Genomic DNA, 12421 nt, shown 5'->3' on the forward strand with positions numbered 1-12421 from the left:
GGGAATCTTGGCTTGTCAACGAACCTAGAACCGCATTCCTACTTTGCAAATTTCTCCACGTGTGAAAACAGAAGCTTCCTTGCTTTCATTTGCCAAAAATTCGTTTAACCTGCCAATCATTCCTAGAACATTGCTAAAGTAAGCCCGAACTAATTTAAACCAACTAATCCTCAACCTGAACCTCCAGAGGGAATTAAAATCATTTTAGCACATTTTCCAATATATTGCTATCACATTTTAAAGCATTTTGAGCCTGTGTAAAACTCATATCTATTCTCCTCTAAGCTTGCTGGGAAACTGGAACTCTGTATTACATTGTGATTGTATACCTGAACTGTGTGCTCTTCCTTCCATCTCCTTACATTGTATAGGGGTGGTGAATTGCCACAAAGGGAAAGTGATTACCTTGTCTTTTGTGAAACCATATCAGTTTATCTTCTATACTGCATTCCATTCATTCAACCTTGCATTTCCTTGAACCCTATAAAGCATTCTCTACCACATTATTCTTCTGTCCCTATTTACCAGTGTGCTACCTTATCCATTTCATGTCAACTCCTTAGTGATTATAAAGAAGTGGGCTAGTGCCAGATTCTCCGTTGTTAATCTTTATCATATCAGATTAAGTGTGATATTCAATTATTAATTTATTATAAAGTGTGATATATATATTGTTTAAATTCTCAAATAAACCTTTTAACTTGCAAAACAGAACTACTTCTTGGCTCAGTGGGGTCAGGGGGATTCCAAGAGAGGGGTGTTATATAGGGGTAGTCATCCAGAACGCATGAACTGGACATAAAGATATATCAATAAGGGTTTCCATTCAGTATCCCAGACTAGGCATTGACTTAGCTGTAGTGTTGAATTGAATCCTCTTACAATGAGGACAGGAAATCCTATATGTAGTTGATTTATCTTTGGAATTCAGGACAAGATGGATTCCGTTGTAACTCTGTTAGAGATGCAGTATGTTGCAGACCTCTTCAAATGCCTGCAAACAGAAGCATCAAAAGAAGAGTAAAACACTTGACCATACCCATTTCATGGGGCACAAAGCCACTCTTCCTGGAGCACAGGTGTTAAACAAAGGATTCATGTTGTCCTTGGAGAGCCTGGAGACCATGGATTCAGCCCCCAGAAAGCCAGAATTCCAGAAGGAGCTCAGAATGCTTTTTAACACCTTGCACCAACTTTTATCTGGCTCAACAGGCTCAACTCACTTTGAGCCACTAAAGGGCCTGTGATGCTGCTTTGGGCACCCAATTATTCGAGCTACTTCAATGCTAATTTGATGTAATGAAACGCATTGCCGCCACAACTTGACCAACAATCAACTGACTCCCTGCATCCCGATCGAACAGAAGCATCGTCTCAAGAAAACTTGAAAGCCGACTTGACCCACTGTAAGATATCAACCCACTCACCTCAAACGCTGATTCGATCCACTGGCTGCGTCGTTTCAACGCGACTCAACCGTCTACTCAAACTGTTCAGACACATCGACTCAAAACATCTTGAGCACTGTCTTAATCCACAGAGTCCTTTTGAAGCAGATTCAATGCTGATTTAGCACTGGAACAATGTAACTCAACCAACTCGAAACGACTCGATTACCAGAAAGTGCCAAGAAGCCATGAAAGCACCCAAGGCAAGTAATACAGTTATTTGAAGAGGCCCTGTCCCCCTCGACTGCAATCAAGAGACTTGGGGTGAGTTGTAAGCTCCCACTCTTTGCCTTTTAAGGACATATCTTTAAACATGGACATTGCCGCTGAAATCTTTTGCCTATCAAACCAGAGTTCATTTATTCGCAAAGTTTGCATTCTCTTTGTTTCATTTACAGGGTTGGGTTTCTAGATGTGTATTGTTTCTGTAATGTTGGGTGAACATTATTTTATGTTGGTACCACCATACTAAAGTGTTTTTTTGTTGGACAACTATACCAGCTCACAACCCTACTGCCGAATGTAGCCTGCCCTTGTCCCCTGTTACAAAACGAGGGGAAGAGGTATACATTTCAGGATGTTTTCTGTTTTACCTTTATGCTTGGGTATCACTGCTGCTTTAGAAGCAGTTTGGGACAGATAAGCATATTTAGAACTACTCATGCCTATATTCTTGAAACGCAGTACTCATTTCATCACACTTGTGGGCAGAGGTGGGATTTGATACAGACTGCACTTGCAATTTAGTCAACCAAATTAAAGCGCTGCAAGATATTTTTGGGAGTTTTGAACAAAGAAATTGGATTCAAACTCAATGAGGGTCCGTAGGTGCAGATTTCCTTTTGAGCTATGCCAGTGAAGAGGCCTCCCTCATCGCAGGAAGTTTAGTGATCCCAAAATGTTTAAAAGCCTTAAAGCTTTTGAAGAATTAAGAGTGGCAGTCTACATCCAGAAGACCAGTAATGGTCTGGAGCCCCTAATCCAGGTACCCATTCCACTGTGGGGCACAGCGATAGTGACAGTCATTCCCACAAATCTTCCAAAAGGGCGCATAGTGTGGTTTTCAGTTTTAGTAAGGCCCTGAGGGTCAGTTAGGTTCCAGAACCACGGTAAATCCCTAGGGAAGTCTCTCTGGGGCAGAGCTGGCTTCTAGAAAGCTCCTTTTAGGGGGTAGGAGAGTCACCATAGCTGAGAAGTGTCAGAGGGAATTAGTCTCCCGGATAAAACAGGACCTACAAGCAATCCTTTGAGGGGGAGGGAAGTATTTCTAGTGGATGTCCCAAGGAATGCCTAGGCACCACATCCACAAGGATTTAGTCCAACTATATCAGACGACGAAGGACATATTCAAATGGTTCAAAGTACTGGAGTAGCCTTCCAGAGATTGAACAGAGATTGTATGGGTGAGCCCTAATGAGCTTTCTACTTATGGCTGGAAATGATGCTATCATTCAGTAGGCTCATGAGAAAAGGCCGCTTCATGTGTAAATGAAGGTCACCATCATCCGGAAGTTCTGAAAAACCCCAGAGCAATAACTCGGGACCTGTACAGCCCACACAAAATGGGGGTGTCAAACATTCAAGGCATGTACATACCTGTCCTTGAAATATCTGAGTAGTGGGTCACTTGCAAAAAACTTGACATGCTTGAAGGACTGTTTCATTTGATTGCATGTGAGAATCTCCTTAATGATTGGGAGGCAGAGGTATAGCAGCATCTAATAAACACATATATCGTAGACCCTAAGGAGCTTGCACAGGCTGACAGATATGTGAGTACTCAAGTCCAGAGAAAGGCTAAGGCAAACACATACAAACCTAAAAGATTGGGTTTATGGTAAGCGTTAACCTAAGTAGGGCACGGACAAAGGTTTTCACCCTTCTTCCAAGAAAGGTCCTCAAAAGATTGATGGGAAATCCCAGCCCCATGGCTCATCAGCACCCACTGCATTATTGCTGTTTTGTTTTTCCAAACATGTTGTTTTATACACCGAACAGCTTTAGCTATCTTGGGGCTTGGTCTTCTTTGTATCATTGTTGTGTGGTTTCCTGAGAATATGTTGTAGAGACACCCAGAGTTTCTCCCGAGCTTAGAAAGAGCTGGCTTGGTGCTAGATCATCTTCTTGAAAACTTTATAACTAAGTAAATAGATCACATAATGCATCACAGCGCCCATCAGGGTGAAATGTCTAAAGGAAGACACATTCATGTGGGAAAGCAATGCATATGGGACCAGAAGGGATTCATGCCACTGAAGTCCCAAGTTTCTAACAATGTGCAGAAGGGTCTGAAATGAAACTTCTGTGCATTGCACATTCCTCTCAGCCACTTCAAACAGGCGAGGGACTGGCCTTTCCTGGCATAGAAAAGCATAGGACATTTGTGAATATGGGATCCCCTTTTATATGGCATGAAAATCTCACGTAAACCCCAAATTGGAAAATGAGGCATGAGAATAAGAATAAAAATAAAAATAAAAAACACCAGAATGTGGACATCACCATGTTCTTGCAGATCACCTGAATTTGTTTTCCAGCCAGTCACTTTCAGGAAAAATAAGGTTTCTGAATCGGCCCTTTGTAAGTGTTCTTTAATCATGTGTGATATTCAGAAAGCAGCGTTTGTTGAAGCAGCTTCTAACTTGATATACGTTCATTTTAAATGGGAAATGTATAGTGAACCTGCAATTCAGGACAACGAGGAATATACATTATCCTCAATTCACACATTGTACTGAAGCACACTATCCGATTACATTCTGCGGGTAAGAGGAAGTTGCCTCTGCATGCCACTTACTGCACAGTGCATCCAAAACAAATACACGACACACTCAATTAATCATCCAGCATCCATTAACCTCTCTTGCCTTTTGCCTGGAGTGGCTTTTCTGAACGTGAAATATGGGCGCATTCGAGAATGCAGCTCCCCCTGACAGGCTAACAGTGTTGCTGGTCAAAGCGTATACTCTTTCAAGCACTGGATGAAGCAGTCTTTATGAACGTTCAGTTTAAATACCACCCCGAGGACGTCTTCGGTTCTTCTATGCTTGAGTTTAATTTCTCTTCTTTGGAGAACCTAACTCTCATTGATTTAAGAGGGCCGTGCTGCGTGGGCTCTCCTCTGCCTGCACTGCTCCCCAGTGTCTCTATCCGGTTGAAATGTGTGGTTACACAGATTTCAATTAACCATGCACACGGTTGATTGGAATGGAAATCTCGAATCACTTAATACCGAGCGAGATCACTTTTATTCATCGTCAATTGCTGTTTTCCTTCATAGCTTGGTTCTCACACTAACTGAAGCTGAAATCACTTCTTGTATATACACCAATGAGCTTAGGTTTGGACTTACATAAAAAAATAACATTGGATATCATTTTGCACAGCCTATTTAGCATAGACGTGGAAAGTGGTAGTTACTCCTTAAAGCACTTGAATATAAATTATGTTTAAAATGCACACGTAATGGAGCTAAATGGAATGGCCAGTGTTGTGTCCCAAGATTGTACAGCTGTGTATTGTATCTCCTAAGTGGTTCTTGTCTTGCCAGCACACTGAATAGTAAAACCGAGGCGGCTTTAAAGACCGGCCACGTGGTGTGCAATCAATTGCTATTGCAATGCATCACATGTAAAGCTATCTTATACTTATCATTGTGGATATACTGAAAACCTGACTGGTTTGACGATTTTGTCATGGCCAACCCAGACCAGCCTAGACTACTGATGACAAGCCCCTGTGCAAGTTCTTCTGACATGTCCCCTGAGGCACCAACAATATTAATTGGCACTTACATAAGCCTTTCACCAAAGCTAAGCTGTTACATGGAACATGTGTATATACAATTATTAATAACCAACAGAAATGAATACGCATGTATCAACCCCATAAGGATGAAAGGGCAAGTTGGCCTTGCAAGGATTTAAACCTGCCATCTGTAGGTTACACACAGATAAGGGCAGCTAGCACTTAACCTGCTGAGCTTTCTTTCCGACTTTAGCCAGCTCACTGCAATTGAAAAGCCAGGCTTATCAAACATGTTGCGGTAGTTTACATGTGAGGAAAGATGTAGGCACGAATGGGCTTGAGTGCAGTTTATATTATATTTCATTTTGGTGCCTTTCTTGCCCACCAAAGATATAGAAAGTGCAAATAAAGATACATAAACATCTAAAAACACCATACAAACACTACCCACGACATAGCACACAGCCCAATCAAGACAGGAAAAGAGAAAACTCAGCGACTTGCTGGTAATAGCTATCAATTGATGTAAAGAAATGTGATTTTGACATAGTTATTAGAACATTTAGTTTTGGTTGTCTAGGATTATCAATTATTTGAGGTGCTTACTGTCGCATTCTGAGTTGAGTGCTAACATCAGTGCACAGGCAGACAGCACAAGAAAAGAGCACAATGTGAAATGCATGGAGGCCGCAAACAACACACATGGGTTATCGGCTGCTGGTCAATGAGCCCATTTGCAAGTAGCCCCTGATTTGGACCGAGTGGGGGTAGATATAAATCAACTATACATACCGGGAACCATTGGAATAAACCCAAAGATTACCAATGCCTTATTAATTTGCACACTCGGACCCTAGACATGTCAATTTTTTCAAAATAGAACATACTTTGCTCATCTCTTAATCAGGGTTAACTTTTCGGCCATAGGTATAATTTCTTAAATGAGACTATTGGGAAGACATTCCAGGCACATTTTGAAGGTGAAGGTGGCTTATATATTTATTAAGGTCAATTTGGAAGAAATATCAAATTATTTGTAGGATCCGATCATATTATCCTTTTACTCAGTATGCAGTGTCACTTCAATCATATTCGTATCATACCGCTAATCCTTACGCGATTTGCAGGTCAAGCCTAACAGGATCTATGACCAAATGCCAGTAGAATGTATCTCGAATGCCTCAACACAGGCAACATCCCGGGAGGATAGCTTAGCGGCAACGTGCGCGCCTTAGAAGCAAGACGACACGAAGCAACACAGGTTCGGTCCACGATCCGCGCTTAGAAACCTCTGGGTGTTTAAGCACGTTATAAATTAGCAACTAAGCCAAAAATACAATTACTCAACGAAAAAAACCGAACAATTCCTGTAACAGCGCCTCGATGCCCACGGGCTGTGTGAGCACTTTAAAAATGCCCTGAATCATGCTGCCCCCACTGCAATGGACCTTCCCTTGCTTTCAGGGAATCCCAAACGACCACTGACTCCCTTTTTGCCACACCTCCCAGACCTCCCTATCCCATTCCTGCCTGAATATCTCTAGTCCTCTAATTTCCACCAATACTTAACTGTTTTCTGCCCAGCTTCTTAATTTCCTGTGCCACGTCTCCTAGGTCTGCTGTGTTCTCCCTGTGTTTCTGCAAATGCAGCATTCTGCGTGCCGACATCCTGCCGATAGTGTCTTGCACACTGGAATCTTGCCGCAACATCTAGACTTAATATAACCTAAAGGCCCCTGTTCAATTATTCTAATGATTAGGACCAGCTTAAATGCATTCTATCTTTGGTTACGTGGTGTGAATTCCGTAAGCCACATTTGGCTCTAATTGCTCTAAATAAGCTACTTGTAATGATAAAAGTAGGCATTAATGATGATGCTGGTGAGCATTGCCAGCACCAGCAGGCCCGGGTGTTGTTAGGTTTGGAAAAGATCTTGTGCTATGCTAATGCCGGGACTGTAGGGATGCGGGGCTAGCTAGCATTTTGGTTGTAGCCCCTGAGCTTCTATCCAGGGCTACAACCAACATACATATAATATGCCAGTGAAAATCGTCAAGAACACAAAAATATCATAATTGTAAATCTGATTTTTGGCTGCACATTTCAAGAGGCGGCAAGATCGTGTGACATAATTTGTAAGGAAACGGCAGAAAATGTGATTTTACACCAAATGTATTTCTGCTAGAAGTATGAAACTTTATACACGTATGCCCACGTTATACGCGCACACTTGCAGAAATTTGGTGATCAATGGAACGTTGTGTTCCTGATGAAAAGGGCGAAATTCTGGGAAAAGCAGACACAAGATCTTACAGCTACAGGGTTTGGAAGAGTAGCTGCTGTATGAAGTATGTAATATGAATATGTGGTTGTTATAGAGGTTGCACGTGTGGAAATATGTATTGTGGAAAAAGTAGATTTTGTGTTCAAGAGGCCAGGGTGGACTCTAAGCTTCATAAACCCAGACCATAAAGATGACACATGGTTTTCTCCTCCTATCAAAGTAGAGAGGAGATCCTGACCAATCCCTGTCAAAGGGGCGAGCTAAGGCTAAACTAGACACAGACCCCCTTTATCATAAGCATAAATAGAGACAGCTCAGCACTCAAAAGGACAGACAGATTCACCCACTATCCGAATGCTGGCGGAGCACCCTGCTGCAGAACTATCCATCTTACTTGCTCCAGACTCCAGAAACCTGGCAAAGCAGAAAGGCCCATTATATAGCTGAACCATTTTCAGCTAGGCCTTAAATTTCCAGAATCAGAAGCAATCACACAAACATAAGGCGAACTAAACTACACCCGGGCTGTGCTGTACTGCTTTCGGGCTGAAATAAATAACATCACATCCAGTCCTGTGCCGTGCCGTGTCCAGAGCGCCTTGACGCTGCCAAAATCCGATGTGCCCAGCAGTCTGTCCTGACCAGAATCCCTAGATAGAACTGTGTCACTAGCATATGTACATGGTTAGTTAATCCCTATCTTAAATCCATCCTATCTTGTATTCAGAACCTGCATTGTTAGGAGTACTTTTGAATTGCCTGAACTCTCTATCTTATCCCTCCTATCATCCTCCTGTGCTAGTATTGTTAAAACTATCTTTGCGCTGATATTTTTCATCTGAAAAAGGCGGGACCACTGCAGACAGTCGCCCTGATGAAGTGGCTGTGTTCTTGTGTGCTATCCGTTTATTCATAGTCATCCTCTGGTGTAGGAAATCCTTTTTTTCCTTTTAAAAGCACATTCCCGTTTTCCCATTCTTGCACCTATCTCAAAAAACGACCTCCACTAAAACGTCCATAACTCCCTCAATTTTTGTGCTAGAAACAAAATGTCAATGTCGGCTTGTAGCTAACATCGACAGCTTTAATTCACATCTAAAACCGCATCCCAAATCCATACGGTTCTCCCATGATCGTGATTACCGCACACTCAAAAGTTTGCCATGAATTTCGTTTTAGGGAAATTCTGACACGTGTAAAACAGCTTTTGATTGCTTACGACCTTAATTTTCAGATTTCACATTGTTTCTTAGTATCAAATCATTGCTAGTGTTTGTGTGCAACTATCCAAAGTGGCTCCCATAAGAATTTAAACAATGTCAGCAATTTAAACCATATTTAGTGTTTTTACCCAATCCATTCTCAAGATAACTTTAAAGCCCTTCTGACCGCTTGCCAATCAATTCTGTTTTTCACTTGTGTGGCTGGGGGGAATTTGGGATTGATATTTTGCTTGAATTCTGCCATTCCTGAATATCTGCTCTCCCTCCTCCTATCTCTTTACATTGCCTATTGGGGGGTTGAGGGATGTGCAGGGGGAACTAGTAACCACATTGCTACTTGATCTGAACACACACAAAGGGCTTCATTACGACTGAGGAGGAATGGGTTAACAGGCTCCGCTAAAGGAGGCAGATCCGTTAAACCCGTTCAACCTCATTACAAGCTCCCCTCACGGGACCCGGTAAGTAACGCCTGGTCAAACCAGGCATCCTTACCGGGTCCCGCGAAGGGAAGAGGGAGCCAACAACAGGCCGATTTCGAGCGGCCCGTTGTTTGCTCCCTCTCCCATTCCCATTGAGCCCTATGGGGGCTCAGATGGGAATGGGGAAGGTCTGGGCCCGGGTTCCTGGAAGGAGTAATTACCGGGCCGTCCCACCTGATTTCAGCGGCAGCCAGACCACCAATAGTGACATGGCTACCGCCGAAGTCGTAATGAGGCCCAAAGTATTATTTCTGTGCTGAATTGTTTTGCTCGTTATTACTCCTTGTGTATTAAAGAGATTATTTAGTGTTACATCACCCCATTGGTGATTATTGTGTACCCATTAAAACATAGTATGATTACATTGTGAATACATAAAGAAATATTTAACTTTGCAAACCAGCCTGATTCCTGGTTCAGTGTGACCGGGGGGGGGGTTCCAGGAGAGGGGTGTGATGTGAGTGGTACATCGTTCAGAATAAACAAACTTTTAGACACAAATAAATAAGGATTTCAGCTGTGCATTACACGCTAGGCATTGACTTGGGTGTGTGCTTGATTGAAATCACTAAGTGCATGGAATTGCATGTGCGATAAGGAAATCAAATATGGTGCTCAGGGACATTTACTTCTGAGTGATATTTATTTCACATCATATCATTTCAACAATAAAAACACTTTGTTCATCAACAACAAAATACTGATACTGTCCTATTAGGAAAAACACTGATAAAATAGTCAGAAAAAGGTCATAAATGAGAGCATTTTCTAGGTTCAAGCGAAGGTCATGGTTAATTGGCTGATGCTACAACATCCCAAATAGGTGTATTAACTGACAAGGTCACTGTGCACCTTTCCCACACTCTCATATTTCAGTTCGGGAGACACTGGCTGCTCATATCACAGGGGGGGGGCCCAATTTAAGCTATACCCCCCTTTTTCCCCTGTGATAAGTTGCACTACTGTACCAGTTCATGATTACTAATACACCCATGTTCAACCATTAATTCACCCTGAAACCCATTGTTTCACCATTAGTTAGACCTTATGTAGGGCTATACAGAAACCTAAATCTACAGGTTTTTTTCAAAGTTACCATGACCTTCGCTTGAACCTAGAAAATGCTCTCATTTATGACCTTTTCTGACTATTTTATCAGTGTTAACTGTCGTCGGCATGCATCGTTTCAAATATGCACTACCAAGTTCTTACTATGTACCTATTTTATCATTGTTTGATTTTGGACATCTTTTAAATTTAGATGTCACATTTATCTTGCTGATCTGCAGCCTTAAACAGAACTGCATTGCTGTATCAGAGACATGCAAAACAGACGTTGATGGCCCAGGCACAATCCTTTCCAAATTCGGGCTTTACATCTAACTTGATCCCATGACTAAGTACGGGCACGCTCCATTTTGCAGCTCGATTGTGCAGTAGTTTATTGGATGCATGGACCCGACACACGGCAATGTTGCCAGTAATTAGTTTACAATAAACTGCATCCAAACGTAAGCACTTTCACAGCTATTAAGTGAATTTAAATTGCGTTCAATTTCTAAAATGGGATGGACAAACAGATAACTGCGGCACAGCTTTCATTGGCAATCTACGTGGCAGAGTCGCACGGCAACCAGGCAACCTTCGAGTACTCGAGTCACATGACCACAGGCTTTTTTAGCTTCAAGGCCGGTTATGGGCCGACACCGCCAACACCCACATTCTGTCAGTCTGCGACCAGACACATGGCAGCAACTCTAAGCTCCGGACGTATTAAAGCGGAACATAGGTAAGCTCGTAATATTTAAACATGGCTCCAGTTACAACCCTCTCTCCCCAGAATCACTCAAATGAGTGACCACACATTTTTCGGATCCTATCTTAATGATAAGTAATATGGGTTTGCTCAGACCTTCACAAAACACTTTTGTTTGCTTTCTCCTGTTTTTTTTCCATGCATTAGTATACTGCATTTCAAACTGACAACAGGACATTATGCCCTTCTGAGAACAATCCTCGCTACTTAATTGGCAACCGGACTCAGGACATTATGTCCTTCCGAGTAACTATCCCACAACCTATAATATATTGAGAATGGCAAGCCTTAAGTATTTTACATTCAAACGTGCGCACTTATGCAAGTTTTCTTTTTATTGGTGACTGATTATGACTACAGCAGGCTGATTCTGCTCTTCAGATTAATTAACTCATATGAATGCATCCGTCAGATTAGAGGTTTAAACAAACCAACATTCAGTGACTTTATGCACATAGCAAACTATCAGGTACTTTTTCAGTTAATAAACCATACCTTTTGGGATGTAAATATGCTCACCATGGCACATAAATTTGCTCACCATGGCACATTTGTCTGACTCAGCCATGATGATTTGATGTATTCGTGTAATATTATGAGCTTTCCACTCATCACATGCTTTGTTTTCTCTCCCCCCCTCCCCGTTTCTCTCCGTGCCTCTATGTCTTTTGTTTGTCTTTTGTATTGAAATGCTGTGTTTTTTCAATTGACTAAATTATACTTTGGTGTCTGAATTGGCGGATTATGCAATACTGGTTATGTTATTGTTAGATATATTTGTTTACGCCCTGAAGACGGCCCGGTTAGGGTTGAAACACGTGTTGGAGTGGCGTTTTCTGTTCTTGGAACATTAAAAAATCTTCTGCTAAACCATACATTTGATGACTTGTACTATTACCTAGGAAGGATTTTGTGACCTCTTCATAACTATTACAAGTTTGATAACAGGGTTTTATTTAGCTACAGGTTGGCAGCACAGCCAGTGAGGTTTTCCAAATTTCTTGCTACCTTTTTTAGAAAGGGTTTTCTGAGAAATGACCCTTCTGGTCTTAGGGCTGACGCATACCTCTTAAGAATAACCCCAGAAATGACAAAAATCAAAGGTACAACTGTCTGTGTGCGCACCTCCTATCACAGGATAATTTCTCAGACACTCCTTACCTTATCCTTTATAGTAAGCTCATGTGCTTCATAATTTAATATTGCAACCATTGCAGAACTCATGTCTGTCTTCTAACCGAGCTCACAGAAACATAGACTTTCCTTGCGGTTTGGAAGTGAATGTCCAAAATAACCATGCAGCGGAGTCATGTTTTAGCTGATTTTCACACACACATTATAATGTCCATGTTCCAGCATGGGTGATTCCTCAGAGTGATCTGAAAATTATAGGATTTCCAAAAGTGGAGTAGCACCTGAG

The sequence above is a fragment of the Ambystoma mexicanum genome, chromosome 12 (assembly GCF_040938575.1).
Source record: "Ambystoma mexicanum isolate Mex_15411 chromosome 12, UKY_AmexF1_1, whole genome shotgun sequence".
Classification (NCBI taxonomy): Eukaryota; Metazoa; Chordata; class Amphibia; order Caudata; family Ambystomatidae; genus Ambystoma; species Ambystoma mexicanum.